This window comes from Aegilops tauschii, chromosome 6 (genome assembly GCF_002575655.3).
Source record: "Aegilops tauschii subsp. strangulata cultivar AL8/78 chromosome 6, Aet v6.0, whole genome shotgun sequence".
Classification (NCBI taxonomy): Eukaryota; Viridiplantae; Streptophyta; class Magnoliopsida; order Poales; family Poaceae; genus Aegilops; species Aegilops tauschii.
The window spans coordinates 217,915,750-217,934,558 of record NC_053040.3 but is presented as its reverse complement, the minus strand read 5'-3'; positions in this window follow the sequence as shown (position 1 = coordinate 217,934,558).

The following is an 18,809-nucleotide window of genomic DNA, read 5'->3' as shown; positions in this document are numbered from 1 at the left end:
CCAGAACAACCAGGCAAGCCCCCCCCCCCCTTGATCACCAGATATCGCCTATTCTTCTCTATACTGCTTGCATTAGAGTAGTGTAGCATGTTACTGCTTTCCGTTAATCCTATCCTGATGCATAGCCTGTCCTTGCTACTACGGCTGTTACCTTTACCTGCAATCCTACATGCTTATTATAGGATGCTAGTTTTCCATCAGTGGCCCTACATTCTTGTCCGTCTGCTGTGCTATACTATCGGGCCGTGATCACTTGGGCGTTGATCACGGGTATATACTTATATACTCTGTACATGACACATGTGGTGACTAAAGTCGGGTCGGCTCCTTGAGTACCCGCAAGTGATTCTGATGAGGGGGCTGAAAGGACAGGTGGCTCCATCCCGGTAGAGGTGGGCCTGGGTTCCCGACGGCCCCCGACTGTTACTTTGTGGCGGAGCGACAGGGCAGGTTGAGACCACCTAGGAGAGAGGTGGACCTGGCCCTGGTCGGCGTTCGCGGATACTTAACACGCTTAACGAGATCTTGGTATTTGATCTGAGTCTGGCCATTTGGTCTATACGCACTAACCAGCTACGCGGGAACAGTTATGGGCACTCGACGTCGTGGTATCAGCCAAAGCTCTTCTTGACGTCAGCGACAGAGCGGCGCGCGCCGGATTGGACTGGAACGCCTGCTAGGCTAGGTCTGCTTCCAGCCGCCCTCGCAACGTGCAGGTGTGCAATGGGCGATGGGCCCAGACCCCTGCGCGCATAGGATTTAGACCGGCGTGTTGACCTCTCTGTTGAGCCTAGGTGGGGCTGCGACGTGTTGATCTTCCGAGGCCGGGCATGACCCTGAAAAGTGTGTCCGGCCAAATGGGATCAAGCGTGTTGGGTTATGTGGTGCACCCCTGCAGGGAAGTTTATCTATTCGAATAGCCGTGTCCCTCGGTAAAAGGACGACCCGGAGTTGTACCTTGACCTTATGACAACTAGAACCAGATACTGAATAAAATACACCCTTCCAAGTGCCAGATATAACCCGGTGATCGCCCTCTAACAGGGCGACGAGGAGGGGATCGCCGGGTAGGATTATGCTATACGATGCTACTTGGAGGACTTCAATCTACTATCTTCTACATGCTGCAAGATGGAGGCTGCCAGAAGCGTAGTCTTCGACAGGATTAGCTATCCCCCCTCTTATTCTGGCATTCTGCAGTTCAGTCCACCGATATGACCCTTTACACATATACCCATGCATATGTAGTGTAGCTCCTTGCTTGCGAGTACTTTGGATGAGTACTCACGGTTGCTTTTCTCCCTCTTTTCCCCTTTCTATACCTGATTGTCGCAACCAGATGCTGGAGCCCAGGAGCCAGACGCCACCGTCGACGACGACTCCTACTACACTGGAGGTGCCTGCTACTACGTGCAGCCCGCTGACGACGACCAGGAGTTAGTTAGGAGGATCCCAGGCAGGAGGCCTGCGCCTCGTTTGATCTGTATCCCAGTTTGTGCTAGCCTTCTTAAGACAATCTTGTTTAACTTATGTCTGTACTCAGATATTGTTGCTTCCGTTGACTCGTCTATGATTGAGCACTTGTATTCGAGCCCTCGAGGCCCCTGGCTTGTATTATGATGCTTGTATGACTTATTTATGTTGTAGGGTTGTGTTGTGATATCTTCCCGTGAGTCCCTGATCTTGATCGTACACATTTGTGTGCATGATTAGTGTACGGTCAAATCGGGGGCGTCACAAGTTGGTATCAGAGCCAACTGCCTGTAGGAATCCCCCCTTTCCAACTCCTTGGACGAAGTTGAGTCTAGTCGTTGAAAAACTTTTACTAACATGGTTGTGTGGCTTACGGGCCCACGTCGCCATTGGGTGGTATTAGGATCTTTTACTCCTTGTCTATACTCTGGGACTCTGATCTCTCTTCTATTCGGGTTAAGTGAGTTTTGCTAAATCTAACATTAGGATCTCGTTATCACTTTCACCCGGAGAGCCCCTTATTACTGATGATCGTCTGCTGCACGTGAAGACCCTGAAGATACTCTCCATTGATAACCCGAGAACTTGTGTTCATCGCTTTTGCAATTCCCTTTCATCAATAAACTCCTATGGATAACCACGTATACTCACCATTCATACAATGTTTCCCAGTTGATCTTGTTATTACAAGATACCCCGAAATTCTCTTTGTTGTTCCGAGAATCCTTTGAGCTTACTACCTTGCTGTTCTTTGTCACCTGAATACCCCTACGGATAATCCTCGCACTTACTGAGTATCCGCTCATCCCCAGTTGATTCAAGTATTTCCCAAAAGTGTTCAAAATATCATTCGATCTTCCAAAAATCTTCAGGAGCCTTTTTGCTCTTGAAATTCTTGCTTACTTGCATTATGATTAATCTTAAGTCTCGTAATCTTATTGGCATCTCTTGTCATTATCATTTTGAGTCCGTTGATTCAATTTGTTGCGCATGCTCGCAATCCTCAATCATATCCTAGAATTCATCCTTCCGGCTCAGACGTCATTTTAAACATGAGCTGGATCTCGACCTATCAAATTGCCATCGATTGTACCCCTAAGCCTACTCAACTTATCCATCCTTGATCAGAGTGTTGCTTCTGACCCCCTGATTTGGAAATCATAATTCTTTATTTGAACTTTGAGTTAGTCAGTTGTTTCTATAATCTGATCTCCTGTCATTCTTTCTTCCTTTGGTTGAGTACTGATGCTCACATCAGATCCCTTGTGGACCACCAGACCCTTTTGTCGGATTTTATCCGACAATGTCCTTCATATTAAATAAGCTTGTGAGCTTTTCCTCGGATACATGATGCCTTTGGTAAATTGTATCCTCTGCTTTGTGAACCATGCTCTACTTTCGAGCTTGTGTTAATTACTCCAAAAAAAATTGTGGTATATGTTCCTAAGATGCCTCGATGGGTTGAACCAATGCCTTACCTAATCTATGTGAGCCCGAAAGATTTCACGGGCCATACTCATCTGGTATTTCACCAGGTAAAACTTTCAACACTAATGCCTTTATCGAATGCGAGAAGTGAATGAAAGGTTATGCATTGGAGAAGTGGGAGTCGACCTTGAACTTTGTGTTCATGCCCATGGACACGATGTAGATCCTATCTTACAAGCTTCTTGTAATAATAACTATTTCCTTGATATGATATCGTCTAGTATCTGTGTATTGATCCTTTTGCAATCGTGGTTCCGACCATGTTCTCCTTTAAATACCATTTCTCGTGCAAGTTTAAGAACTTGTCCTCTGCAGAGCAATACCCCCGTCCAATCTCTACTTTGGTCTGTCGTCGAGTATTACCCACGTGGTATCTCGAGAATGACAAGGAACTACTTAACTTCTTATGAGTTCTTCATCAACTAATATTCTTGCTGATTCCATTTTTCCAACGGGTTCTGAGTTGTTAGAACCCCTCAAGGACACCGATAAGTGAATCAATTCCGCACTGCGATTCAATAACTCTAAGTAATTTTTGTTGCTTACGAGTTTAATAATCCTTCAAGTCATTCCTAGCCTGCTCGGCTATGTCATTATCGTGCCGATTTTAACTGTGCTACCTGGACCTTCCCAGCGCACAAATTTCGACAGTGAGCTAATCTTGCGTCGATCTTCCTCGTCATATCACTTCTCCTTGAACAGCAAACTTGATTTCGAGTTTGTGTCCTACCCGTGGTTTCAATAGCCTTTGCTTCATCATTCCTTTGGCTTGATGTCATTGCTGCTTGATGGCATCTTCATAGAGCCTCTCGACAAAATTTGGTCGTGATCACCATCAATATACTGCCTTGCTCTAAGATATCAATCAAATTCTTGAGGAGAAATACCATCCTTGCCCGCCGATGATTCGTGATTGTCATCGACACCATCCTTGACTTCCTGCCAATACAGACTTGGTCATGTTTTGATTATATCTTACGTTCCTTGACATTCTTGGAATTGTTCCTTTGTACTTCTTGTGACCTGCAGATTCAATCTTGCTTGAAACACCATGTTAATGTTACCTCGAAGCATGACTGTGGTACGCCGAACAACAACAAGAACATTGGAAGTGCATTGCCAAATGTTCTTGCTCTATTATCCAAACACCGTTGTATGTATAACATCATGAATTCCCTTGCCCCTTTATCCAAATGGTGATGTACTTGTTGATCTAACATGTATATCATGCTCTACTTTTCCTTGGGAAAAGTTACACTCCTAAATCTTGTGTATAAACACATTTTCCTCTCCATTGGTTTGCTTAACCTTTCTTGTGATCTATATATGTTATAAGCAGAAATAATTCCCTGCTTATGGAAACACCTCGGTTTACAACTCCGTCAGTGTGAACCTGTTACTATTGCTGACGACATCCTGGTAACCCCCGATGGACGAGAACTTTGCCTATTGGTCCGCCTCGTTTCAACGAGCAGGAAAATGGTTCTCTTTGTCCCTCGCCCTTGGTACCAACGTTGTTGCCAACATAACTGACAAGCTATCCTCTGCCATGCCTTGCTACCATGACCGTGCAATATGTCGGCGTCCTTCCTACTTTTGAACCACATGGTGGGCCAATAACCCACAGTTCCATAGGATCGAAACCTGACTCCTGTACATCCTTGATTCCGAAGTATCCTTTTTCACTTGCCTTCATACGTAATTCATGAGCCACCTTCCTGGTGATCTATTCTAGTATCAGGCGCAATAATTTTTGTTGTTGTTGCTGTGAACCCCTTTCACCCTTTGATTAGGTATCGAATGATTGTCTGCCCATTAAAATTTCTCATGGTACCTTCATACTTTGCTCTCGATGTTTTATTAAATTTCAACTCGAGAGATACTTCTGTCACATTCCCTGCATTGTTCACCAGACAATTAACCCTATAAGGGTCAGTACACCCGAAGTTACTCTATACTTCCCCACTTAAATCTCGGGACGAGATTTCTTGTAGTGGAGGAGATTTGAAACACCCCCAGTGTCAAGCTACAGTAATCCTTTGCTAATGGTGCCTTGTCATCATATTACTGTTGCTAATCCTCGCTTGATCCAAATCTTAGTTCGAACTCAAATTCAAATAAAGCCAGAATTCAAATTTCTCAAACACGAAAAAGAAAATGTTCAAAGTGTGGCAAATGTTCCATAACTAGTTATGGTGGTGACCCAACACTTTGTAAAGTACTTAAATCCCCTTTTGTGATTATAACTTTGGCTAAAAATAATTATTAAGTGCTTTTAATTATTAAACAGTTTCAAACTATTTTAAATCCCTCCCCAAACTTTCGTGGCAATGACTAAAACTGCAATGTGATTTATGGTCAAGTTTCATATTACATGAAAGTCATTTGCTATCTAAAATAATTACAAAACAGAAAACTATAAAAGGGGGTAAATGAAAAAGATAAACAGAAAAGGGACGCACCCCCTCTTCCTGGGCCTTAGCCCAGCCAACCACCTGGCCCAACCAGGCCGCGCACCAGCCGGCCCAGCCCAGCTCTCGGTCTCCTCCCTCCTCCTCCTCCTACTGCTCGATCGACCGCACCCGCGCCCGCTCGTCCCTGCAGGACCGTCTCGCCGTCCCCGTCGGCGAGGGGATAAAGGCGACGCCTCGTCCCTCTCGCCTCCCCACTTGCCCTTGCACCCCCCTCATCCTCTCTCCCCCTCTCGCTACACCCCCTTCCCCAGATCCACTCCTCCCTTATCCCTCTCGCACGAGCCGCCCGAGCTCGGCCGTCGTCATGTTGTCGTCGAAGCCGCGGCCACCGCGCTCCTCGCACCGCAAGAAGGTGCCCAGAAGAACCGCCACGGTCCACCTCGCCCATCCCGAGCATCAAATCGAGCGCAGCCGCCCTGTCCGCTCGCCATCGAGCGCATCTTCGTCACGTACATCGCCGGCGACCGGTATCGTTTACCACGGCTCCGGTCCACCTCCGGCCTCCCCGTCGACTCCATTGGAACCGTTGTGAGCTCCTCTTCCAAAACCCCCCTCTCCCCCTCTCGATTTCGTCGTCGTAGCCGCCGTCCCCGAACTCGTCCGAGCTCCCGTGTACACGTACCCGTACGTGCTGCTCCTACCCATGGCCACGCCTGCTTTCTTCTGCCGCACGTTTGGGCCATGCCCCTGCCTCGCCCCTGGCGCCGCGCTCGCTGCGCCCGCATCCCGTGTTCCCCGCGCTCGCCCCCGTCGCCGGTGGTCGTGCCTTGGCCGCGCACTGTGCGCCCCCGCCCTCGCGGTCGTGCGCGTACCCCCACGCTTGGCCGCGTGCCACTGGCTAGGACCGCGCCCCTCCTGGCCACGCGCGCGCGCCCACTGCCGCTCGGCCACTCGCGTGCTGTGCTGCGTTCTGCTGCTATCGCTGCATACGGCTGCTGCTCAACCCTGCTGCTGCTCAAACCTACTGTTGCGTTGCTATGCTGCTGCATGCGGCTGGCCATGGCAAGGCCATGGCTGAGTGTGCTGCGTGGTGTGTGTGCGTGTGTGTTCTGTATGTCTGGCCGGCCATGTTCAATTAGTTTAGGCTAATCTAGATTTAGGTTAGTAATTGTTAGGTTATATGTTAGCCTATGACGTGTAGCCCCCTCTAGTGTAATTTAGTCTAGCTATTTTTTAGCACACATGACACTTACATGTGGGCCCCCTTGACCTTGTTGACCAGTCAGCTTTGACTGGTCAACATGCTGACAAAACCGCTGACTGGACCCCCCCGGACCCCACTTGTCAGCTTCTAATACACTGCTGGGCACACTGGACCGGGTGCATCTAGCATTACTTAGGTGTATTTTCGAATTAATAATAATTCCTGAAATTTTAGAAATTCATTTAAAACTTTGAAAAATCATATAAAATAATCTGTAACTCGGATGAAAAAGTTTTATACATGAAAGTTGCTCAGAACGACAAGACGAATCCGGATACGCGGTCCTTTCATATGCCATGCGTCCCTAGCATAGCAAACCTGCAACTGTCCCCCTCCGTTTCATCTGTCCAAAAATGCCAAACTTCGGGAAAACTTTCCCGGATGTTTCCCCCCTTCGCCGGTATCGCCTACTACCGCGATTGGGCACCCCTAGCACCGCTTATTGCCATGTTATGTTTTGTGATGTCTTGAGTGCTCCGTATTTACTATTTCTTCCCCCCCCTCTTCTTCTCCGGTAAACCTCGAGACCGACACCGCTGCTACCCAGTACGACTACGGTGTTGACGACCCCTCCTTGCCAGAACAACCAGGCAAGCCCCCCCCTTGATCACCAGATATCGCCTATTCTTCTCTATACTGCTTGCATTAGAGTAGTGTAGCATGTTACTGCTTTCCGTTAATCCTATCCTGATGCATAGCCTGTCCTTGCTTCTACTGCTGTTACCTTTACCTGCAATCCTACATGCTTATTATAGGATGCTAGTTTTCCATCGGTGGCCCTACATTCTTGTCCGTCTGCTGTGCTATACTATCGGGCTGTGATCACTTGGGCGGTGATCACGGGTATATACTTATATACTCTATACATGACACATGTGGTGACTAAAGTCAGGTCGGCTCCTTGAGTACCCGCAAGTTATTCTGATGAGGGGGCTGAAAGGACAGGTGACTCCATCCCGGTAGAGGTGGGCCTGGGTTCCCGACGGCCCCCGACTGTTACTTTGTGGCGGAGCGATAGGGCAGGTTGAGACCACCTAGGAGAGAGGTGGGCCTGGCCCTGGTCGGCGTTCGCGGATACTTAACACGCTTAACGAGATCTTGGTATTTGATCTGAGTCTGGCCATTTGGTCTATACGCACTAACCAGCTACGCGGGAACAATTATGGGCACTCGACGTCGTGGTATCAGCCGAAGCTCTTCTTGACGTCAGCGACGGAGCGGCGCGCGCCGGATTGGACTGGAACGCCTGCTAGGCTAGGTCTGCTTCCAGCCGCCCTCGCAACGTGCAGGTGGGCAATGGGCGATGGGCCCAGACCCCTGCGCGCATAGGATTTAGACCGGCGTGTTGACCTCTCTGTTGAGCCTAGGTGGGGCTGCGACGTGTTGATCTTCCGAGGCCGGGCATGACCCAGAAAAGTGTGTCCGGCCAAATGGGATCAAGCGTGTTGGGTTATGTGGTGCACCCCTGCAGGGAAGTTTATCTATTCGAATAGCCGTGTCCCTTGGTAAAGGGATGACCCGGAGTTGTACCTTGACCTTATGACAACTAGAACCGGATACTGAATAAAATACACCCTTCCAAGTGCCAGATGTAACCCGGTGATTGCCCTCTAACAGGGCGAGGAGGAGGGGATCGCCGGGTAGGATTATGCTATACGATGCTACTTGGAGGACTTCAATCTACTATCTTCTACATGCTGCAAGATGGAGGCTGCCAGAAGCGTAGTCTTCGACAGGATTAGCTATCCCCCCTCTTATTCTGGCATTCTGCAGTTCAGTCCACCGATATGACCCTTTACACATATACCCATGCATATGTAGTGTAGCTCCTTGCTTGCGAGTACTTTGGATGAGTACTCACGGTTGCTTTTCTCCCTCTTTTCCCCTTTCTATACCTGATTGTCGCAACCAGATGCTGGAGCCCAGGAGCCAGACGCCACCGTCGACGACGATTCCTACTACACTGGAGGTGCCTGCTACTACGTGCAGCCCGCTGACGACGACCAGGAGTTAGTTAGGAGGATCCCAGGCAGGAGGCCTGCGCCTCGTTCGATCTGTATCCCAGTTTGTGCTAGCCTTCTTAAGACAATCTTGTTTAACTTATGTCTGTACTCAGATATTGTTGCTTCCGCTGACTCGTCTATGATCGAGCACTTGTATTCGAGCCCTCGAGGCCCCTGGCTTGTATTATGATGCTTGTATGACTTATTTATGTTGTAGAGTTGTGTTGTGATATCTTCCCGTGAGTCCCTGATCTTGATCGTACACATTTGCGTGCATGATTAGTGTACGGTCAAATCGGGGGCGTCACACGAGACACCACGTGAAGATCGGGTGTGATAAGCTCTGCGTTCACATACAACGGGTGCAAGCCAGTTTTGCACACGCAGAATACTCGGGTTAAACTTGACGAGCCTAGCATATGCAGATATGGCCTCGGAACACTGAGACCGGAAGGTCAAGCGTGAATCATATAGTAGATATGATCAGCATAGTGATGTTAACCATTGAAAACTACTCCATCTCACGTGATGATCGGTCATGGTTTAGTTGATATGGATCACGTGATCTCTTAGATGATTAGAGGGATGTCTATCTAAGTGGGAGTTCTTAAGTAATATGATTAATTGAACTTTAATTTATCATGAACTTAGTACATGATAGTATTTTGCATGTCTATGTTGTTGTAGATAAATGGCCCGTGTTGTTGTTCCGTTGAATTTTAATGTGTTCCTAGAGAAAGCTAAGTTGAAAGATGATGGTAGAAATTACACAGACTGGGTCCACAACTTGAGGATTATCCTCATTGCCGCACAGAAGAATTACGTCCTGGAAGCACCGCTAGGTGCAATACCCACTGCAGGAGCAACGCCGGATGTTGTGAACGACTGGCAGAGCAAAGCTGATGACTACTCGATAGTTCACTGTGCCATGCTTTACGGCTGAGAACCGGGACTTCAACGATGTTTTGAACGTCATGGAGCATATGAGATGTTCCAGGAGTTGAAGTTAATATTTCAAGCAAATGCCCGGGTTGAGAGATATGAAGTCTCCAATAAGTTCTATAGTTGCAAAATGGAGGAGAATAGTTCTGTCAGTGAGCATATACTCAGAATGTCTGGGTACCACAATCACTTGACTTGGCTGGGAGTTAATCTTCCAGTTGATAGTGTCATTGACAGAGTTCTTCAATCACTGCCACCAAGCTACAAAAGCTTCGTGATGAACTATAATATGCAAGGGATGGATAAGATGATTCCCAACCTCTTCGCAATGCTAAAGGTTACGGAGGTAGAAATCAAGAAGGAGCATCAAGTGTTGATGGTCAACAAGACCACCAGTTCAAGAAGAAGGGCAAAGGGAAGAAGGGGAACCTCAAGAAGAACGGCAAGCAAGTTGCTGCTCAAGTGAAGAAGCCCAAGTCTGGACCTAAGCCTGAGACTGAGTGCTTCTACTGCAAAGGGACTGGTCACTGGAAGTGGAACCGCCCCAAGTATTTGGCGGAGAAGAAGGATGGCAAAGTGAAAGGTATATTTGATATACATGTTATTGATGTGTACCTTACTAATGCTCGCAGTAGTGCCTGGGTATTTGATACTGGTTCTGTTGCTAATATTTGCAACTCGAAATAGGGGCTACGGATTAAGCGAAGATTGGCTAAGGACGAGGTGACGATGCGCGTGGGAAATGGTTCCAAAGTCGATGTGATCGCCGTCGGCATGCTACCTCTACATCTACCTTCGGGATTAGTTTTAGACCTGAATAATTGTTATTTGGTGCCAGCGTTAAGCATGAACATTATATCTGGATCTTGTTTGATGCGAGACGGTTATTCATTTAAATCAGAGAATAATGGTTGTTCTATTTATATGAGTAATATCTTTTATGGTCATGCACCCTTGATGAGTGGTCTATTTTTACTAAATCTTGATAGTAGTGATACACATATTCATAGTATTGAAGCCAAAAGATATAAGTTTAATAATGATAGCGCAACTTATTTGTGGCACTGCCGTTTAGGTCATATTGGTGTAAAGCGCATGAAGAAACTCCATTCTGATGGGCTTTTAGAATCACTTGATGCTTGCAAACCATGCCTCATGGGCAAGATGACTAAGACTCCGTTCTCCGGAACAATGGAGCGAGCAACAAACTTGTTGGAAATAATACATACTAATGTATGCGGTCCGATGAGTGTTATTGCTCGCGGCGGGTATCGTTATTTTCTGACATTCACAGATGATTTGAGAAGATATGGGTATACCTACTTGATGAAACAAAAGTCTGAAACATTTGAAAAGTTCAAACAATTTCAGAGTGAAGTGGAAAATCATCGTAACAAGAAAATAAAGTTTCTACGATCTGATCGTGGAGGAGAATATTTGAGTTACGAGTTTGGTCTTCATTTGAAACAATGCGGAATAGTTTCGCAACTCACTCCACCCAGAAAACCACAGCGTAATGGTGTGTCCGAACGTCGTAATCATACTTTATTAGATATGGTGCGATCTATGATGTCTCTTACTGATTTACCGCTATCGTTTTGGGGTTATGCTTTAGAGACGGCTGCATTCAGGGCACCATCTAAATCCATTGAGACGACACCTTATGAACTGTGGTTTGGCAAGAAACCCAAGTTGTCGTTTCTTAAAGTTTGGGGCTGCGATGCTTATGTGAAAAAGCTTCAAACTGATAAGCTCGAACCCAAATCGGAGAAATGTGTCTTCATAGGATACCCAAAGGAGACTATTGGGTACACCTTCTATCACAGATCCGAAGGCAAGATATTCGTTGCTAAGAATGGATCCTTTCTAGAGAAGGAGTTTCTCTCGAAAGAAGTGAGTGGGAGGAAAGTAGAACTTGATGAGGTAATTGTACCTGCTCCCTTATTGGAAAGTAGTTCATCACAGAAATCAATTCCAGTGATTACTACACCAGTAAGTGAGGAAGTTAATGATGATGATCATGAAACTTCTGATCAAGTTACTATCGAACCTCGTAGGTCAACCAAAGTAAGATCTGCACCAGAGTGGTACGGTAATCCTGTTCTGGAGGTCATGTTACTTGACCATGATGAACCTATGAACTATGAGGAAGCGATGATGAGCCCAGATTCCGCAAAATGGCTTGAGGCCATGAAATATGAGATGGGATCCATGTATGAGAACAAAGTGTGGACTTTGGTTGACTTGCCCGATGATCGGCAAACCATAGAGAATAAATGGATCTTCAAGAAGAAGACTGACGCTGACGGTAATATTACTGTCTACAAAGCTCGACTTGTTGCGAAAGGTTTTTGACAAGTTCAAGGAGTTGACTACGATGAGACCTTCCGCTGTTATCGTATTAGATGGCCTTAAGCCATATTTGTCATACTTATTTCTCTCTTGAGATACTCGATGTAATAAGTGTGTGATTAATACTCTGTTATAAATCCTCCATTTGTACTGTGCGTGTCAGCATTACTGATCCAGGGATGACACTGGTGCACAGAAGTACAGACTGTTTGAGGTCTGGTCGCTACAAAGGTGGTATCAGAGCACGCGCTGACTGTAGGACACGACCACTAAGCTTAAACCCTAGAACACTACTCTCTTCTCATTTCTGACTCCTCTCCACTTTCTACTCTTTTAGGAATGGCGGATGCAAGGAACAAGTTCATGCAACCGGATGAAGTTACACCTTTTGGGACGACACTTGAAGGAAGTCACTAAGTACCTGAACATCGGAATACCAAGCTTCACCGGGACTTACAAAGCCACACTACCAGAAGAGGAGCGCTGGAAGATTCAAGTTCAAGTTCCAGGAAGGACGTTTACGCCAGTCACTGAGCCTATAGAGTTTTCCTTTGATGCACCAACCTGGAGTTTAGGAAAGAGCATGGCAGCCCACATCACTATGGGACGCATTGGAGAAGTTTACCACAAGGAGCTTAAGGATACTATTTATCAGATTTGTGGGCGCCGAGATGAGCAATGGGAGATGATCAGCACCAAGAAGGATGGATCAATTGCAGCTTTCATCTAGGAGCAAAACCAGCACATTCGTCGCCAGGAGAAACAAATGTGCACAGGCATGATAGATCTGAAGAAGGCATTGACCAAGATCACGGAGTTGGAGGAAGAACTCAAGTCTACGCGCGATGGATATGAGGATGAGATCGCCACGTTGTTGGAGAAGAATGACGACCTGATTAAGAAGATCGGAGTATTCATGGGAGACCCAGCACCAGGAGGTGAAGACGATTCTACTTGCCCGGATAACTACATCATCATCGACGACACCGACTCGGACTCCAGTGAAGATGATTTTGTTGATGAAGCTGGAGCAGATATCATGGAGTCTTCGACCGATCAAAATTTCTAGTAGACCCCCATAATCAGTAGTAGTATTCCCCCATGTATATAGTATAGCCCGAGCACTTTGTAACGATAGTTAGATCGATTGTTTGCCTTGATTGATTGAGTGATATTGATTGTGTTTGTCTCATGAGCATATGGGTAGTGTTTTCCCTCTAGACCTCATTCTATTCTAAATTCTCATCTTTTCTAAACCTATCAGATGCCTCCGAGATGCGACACCGGATTTGTTTTTCCACCAGAGATCACTCAGTTGATTCAGCAGCAGAATGTCCTGATGCAAGTGTTAGTACAGAACCAAGGCAACAACAACAACAACAACAACCCACCACCACCTGTTGATCACTTAGCCCGTTTCTTGAGGTTGAATCCCCTTGATATGTATGAATGGATTTGTGGATACGTATAAACTGCCAACCCAAGCCCTTAGGTCGCCCATGTTAGTAACCTCGCCAGGAGCAGAGTATATGGCTAGTTTATGGTGTGATCGGTTACCATTAAGGATTGGTAACTACGTGTTTCCCTCGGACCTAATAGTATTGGAATCACAAGGATTGGATGTGATATTAGGCATGGATTGGTTATCGAAGTATGGAGGGAACATTGATTGCGCCAGTAATTCGATTTTGCTTACCACCCCAGAAGGAAGAAGGATTAAGTATGTATCCCGGCATATGCCGAAGAGGACTCAGGTGAATTCCTTATCAGGAGTTGTACAGGAGGAAGTACCAGTGGTGAAGGATTACCCGGATGTATTTCCAGAAGAGTTGCCAGGCATGCCACCAGATAGAGACATAGAGTTTTTGATTGAACTTTTGCCAGGCACAGGGCCGATATCTAAGAGACCGTACAGGATGCCCGCTAAGGATTTGGAGGAAATTAAGAAGCAGATTAAGGAGTTACTGGATAAAGGCTATATTCGCCCAAGTTCGTCACCTTGGGGATCACTCGTACTTCTAGTGGAGAAGAAAGATGGATCGTTGAGGATGGTTGTTGATTACCGTGGATTGAATGAAGTGACCATCAAAAATAAGTACCCACTGCCGATGATCAATGATTTGTTTGACCGATTACAAGGAGCTAAGGTATTTTCCAAGATCGATCTACGATTAGGATACCATCAGTTGAAGATTCGAGAGCAGGATATACCTAAGACGGCTTTTACCACCAGGTATGGGCTGTACGAGTATACCGTTATGTCATTTGGCCTGACTAACGCACCTGCCTATTTCATGAACCTGATGAACAAAGTGTTTATGGAGTTTTTGGATAAGTTCGTCGTAGTGTTCATTGATGACATTTTGGTCTACTCAAAGAACGAAGAGGAGCATAAGGAGCATTTGCGTTTGGTACTTCAGAAGCTCAGAGAACATCAGCTATACGCCAAGTTCAGCAAATGTGAGTTTTGGCTGAAGGAAGTTGGATTCCTCGGACACGTTATATCCGGAGAAGGAATAGCAGTAGACCCCACCAAAGTTGACACAGTAACAAGCTGGGAATCACCCACGTCAGTTGGAGAAATCCGGAGTTTTCTTGGACTTGCAGGATACTACCGGAGGTTCATTGAGAATTTCTCGAAGATTGCAAAGCCCATGACAGAGCTGTTAAAGAAGGACACCAAATTCAATTGGACTGAGGAATGTGAAGCTAGTTTCCAAGAGTTGAAGAAACGTTTGGTTACATCACCAGTGCTGATTCTGCCAGATCAACGTAAGGATTATGAAGTATATTGCGACGCTTCACGTCGAGGACTTGGAGCAGTGCTAATGCAGGAGGGAAGAGTTGTTTCATATGCTTCACGACAACTTAAACCCCATGAGAAGAATTATGCCACCCATGATTTGGAGTTAGCAGCCGTAGTACATGCGTTGAAGACATGGAGACATTTTCTCATCGGAAATCACTGTGAGGTGTACACGGATCACAAGAGTTTGAAGTACATTTTCACGCAAAAGGAGTTGAATCTCAGGCAAAGGAGATGGTTGGAACTCATAAAGGATTATGATATGAGATTGCATTATCACCCCGGAAAGGCTAACGTAGTAGCAGATGCAATGAGCCGCAAGTGCCATGTCAACACACTCATGACCGGAGAGTTACCGAAATTATTAGCCGAGAATCTTCGTGAGCTAGTTTGGAGATAGTTCCAAGAGGCTATTTAGCAACGTTGGAGATTCAGTCTACCTTGATGGAAAAGATCAGGGAAGCTCAGAAGACAGACAAGGAAATTGACGAGATAAAGAAAAGGATGAGCAAAGGAAAAGCCAAGGGATTTCGCGAGGATGAGCACGATACCTTATGGTTTGAGGACCGCGTTTATGTGCCCAATGATCCGGAGATCAGGAAGTTGATCTTGCAAGAGGCCCATGATTCACCGTATTCGATTCACCCAGGAAATACCAAGATGTATTTGGATTTGAAGGATACTTTCTGGTGGACCGGAATGAAGAAGGATATTGCAGAGTATGTAGCAGTTTGTGATGTATGTCAGAGAGTGAAGGCAGAGCATCAGAAGCCAGCAGGATTGCTACAGCCATTGCCGATACCCGAATGGAAATGGGATAAACTAGGCATGGATTTTATCACGGGATTGCCCAGGACTCGTTCAGGCTATGACTCAATATGGGTTGTAGTCGATCGTTTGACGAAAGTAGCTCATTTCATCCCAGTGAAGACCACTTACACCAGTGCTAAGTTGGCAAAGATATACATGACCAGGATCGTATGTCTGCATGGAGTTCCGAGGACCATTGTATCAGATAGAGGAACCCAGTTTACTTCAAAGTTTTGGAATCAGTTACATGAAACTTTGGGTACCAGGCTAGAGTTCAGTACAGCCTTTCATCCACAGACAGACGGACAGACCGAGAGAGTCAATCAGATTTTGGAAGATATGCTGAGAGCTTGTGCGCTAGATTATGGATCTAGTTGGGACGACAATTTGCCGTATGCAGAGTTTTCTTACAACAACAGTTATCAAACCAGTTTGAAGATGGCCCCTTTCGAAGCTTTATACGGAAGGAGGTGTAGAACACCATTGTTATGGGACGAAGTTGGAGACCGCCAGTTGTTTGGACCAGATTTGATTAAAGAGTCTGAACGGAAAGTGAAGTTGATTCGCGATAGGCTCAAGGTAGCCCAATCCAGGCAGAAGAGTTATGCGGATTCTAAACGCAAGGAGACAGTTCACGAAGTCGGAGACAGAGTTTATCTTCGTGTATCACCACTTAGAGGAGTGAAGCGCTTTGGAGTTAAAGGAAAGTTAGCGCCACGTTTTGTAGGACCATACAAAGTTTTGGAGCGTATGGGAGAAGTTGCTTACAAGCTGGAATTGCCTGAAGGATTGTCAGGAGTTCATGATGTATTTCACGTTTCCCAGTTGAAGAAGTGCCACACAGAGATGGCTGAGATACCGCTGAGTGATACAATGCCACTTGAGGCGATTCAGTTGGATAGTGACTTGACCTATGAAGAGAAACCAGTTAAGATTCTTGAGTATGCCAGCCGAGTCACCCGCAGCAAGGTTATCAAGTTTTGCAAAGTTCAGTGGAGTCACCATACCGAGGACGATGCCACCTGGGAGCGAGAGGAGGATCTACGGAAGGACCACTCTCACCTATTTCCTAGCCAACCCGAATCTCGAGGGCGAGATTCATCTTAAGGGGGTAGGTTTGTAACATCCCAATTTTCAATTTGGAATGTTCTACATTAGATCATCATTGCATAGCATATTTTATTGCATTTTGGCAAAATCCTCGAAAATTCTACGCAACTCAAGGACCCTCGGAGAGAGTTGGGGATTTTTCGCGGTTTTCATATTTGATTTTATCAAATAATGAAACGAGGATTTTTTGGTTTTTATTTATTTTTCTCTCCGAAAAATATTTCATATTAAAATATACGAGAGGAGAAAATATGACTTCTCCAAAATAATTGAAATATTGGAGGAAAAATATTAAAATCAAATATTTGATTTTTATTCCGATTTTATTTGCAATTTTATTTGCATTAGAAAAATTGCACGTTTTCAAAACTGCATTTTGGGCCAAGAAAATGTTCATCTCGTTCTAATTATTTTAATTAGACGGTGAAAATTTGTTTTGGCATTTTTGGATTTTTATTTATTTTTCTACGATGTTTTTTAGGTTCGGCGAAATTATTATTTAAAAAAAAAGAAAAATCCCGCGCGCGCCGACTGGGCCGAAGCCCAGCCGACGGCCCATCTTCCCCGCGCCCCGTCTCCCTCCTGGAGACCGAGACGAGCACGGCAGCGCCGCCGCCCGTGTCCCGCTCGACCCCGCCGCCCCTTGCCCCTTCCCCACGGCACCCCACCCCCTCCCCCTCTATAAATACGCCGCCCCGCCGCCCCTCTCCCTCACCCCGTTCCCCACCCCGAAGCCCGACGCCGGGGCAGAGCCGCCGCCGCCACGGGAAGCCGTCGCCGACGCCGCAGGACGCCGCCCCTCGCCGCCCGCCGCCTCCCGACGACGCCCGCACCCCGCCGCCCCTCGCCGCACCCCGAGACCCCGCCGGAGCCCGTCCCGAGCCTCTCCGGAGGTTAGCCGCCGCCGCCGTCCGCCGTCCGGTTTTAAAAAAAAACCGTTCGGTTTATTTTTTTCCGAAACCCTAGGTTTATTTTTTTCCGAAACCCTAGGTTTATTTTTTTATAGATCGGTTTATTTTTTGTCGGTTTAGTTAGTTAGTGAACGTTCACCGATTCGTTCGTTTTAACGAACATGTTCGCCGGTTAGTCGCAGTTAACGAACGTCCGTTCGTTTAACTGTTCGTCAGTTTTCTTTTTCGTCGGTTTTCCGCGATTATTCCAGATCGCGATTTCTGATCTGATTTTCGTTCTGGTATATCTTTTCGCTCGTTTATCGGAATCAGGCGATTCAAGCGCCTAGAGTTTCGTCTCGAAATTCTCTTTCCGTTCAACCAACTCAAACAAGTTTTTGCTACTGTAAAATTTTACTTAGATCCAGATTAGTAAACGAAGCCTGTTTCTTTCGCCGTTTGACTTTCGTTGCTTCGTTTGATTTGATTCTTTTTGCAAACCGGAGTTCTTAAGTTGAACTTTCTGGTTAGATCTTTATTTGAGTTTTACCTGTGCATTAGATGAGTGCTTATTGTATGCTTGTTTGTTTGCGATAGAGTACCCGGAGTGCGCCGCTTGCTACTTCGAATCTCTAGGTTTCACGGATCATCAGCAAGGAAAGTAACACTTTGATCATACCTCTTTTACTACCCAGTTTTATTGCATTAGATCAACCCTCAGACATGGCATGATTAGGATCTAATTAAATTGTGGGTATTGGGAAGTAGTTGAGGTAGTACCTATCACCTGTTTATTATCAAACCCTTGGGAGTTACTTCTACGTTGCTCATATTACTATGCTATGCTAGTAGACGTGGATTGGGTTTGAGTGTTACCATGACAGATGTGAGATTGTTAATTAATGGTTAACCTTAAGGTGGCAACTAAAACTCACATCTGGGTGGATTGAGGTACCTGGGTATTCCAGGATTGCATGTTTTTCTTTTGGACCGCCACCCAGGTTCGAAGGGATCATGAGATTATTCATGCTAGAAACTTCTGTGTGCAGCCACAAGCTATTATGGGCTCTAGCATAGTTGATTAAGTTGTGTGAGCTCTTGAAGAGGTAGACTAGCAGATGTAGGGGTTGTAGGTGGTACTGTCTACCCGAAGTAGAGAGTTAACACTTCTGAAAGACTGTGTCTCGGTCATCCGTTTCTCAAACACCCTGAAGTGCGAGAATCCCAACGGAGGAGATCGAGTCTTGTGGGGAAAAG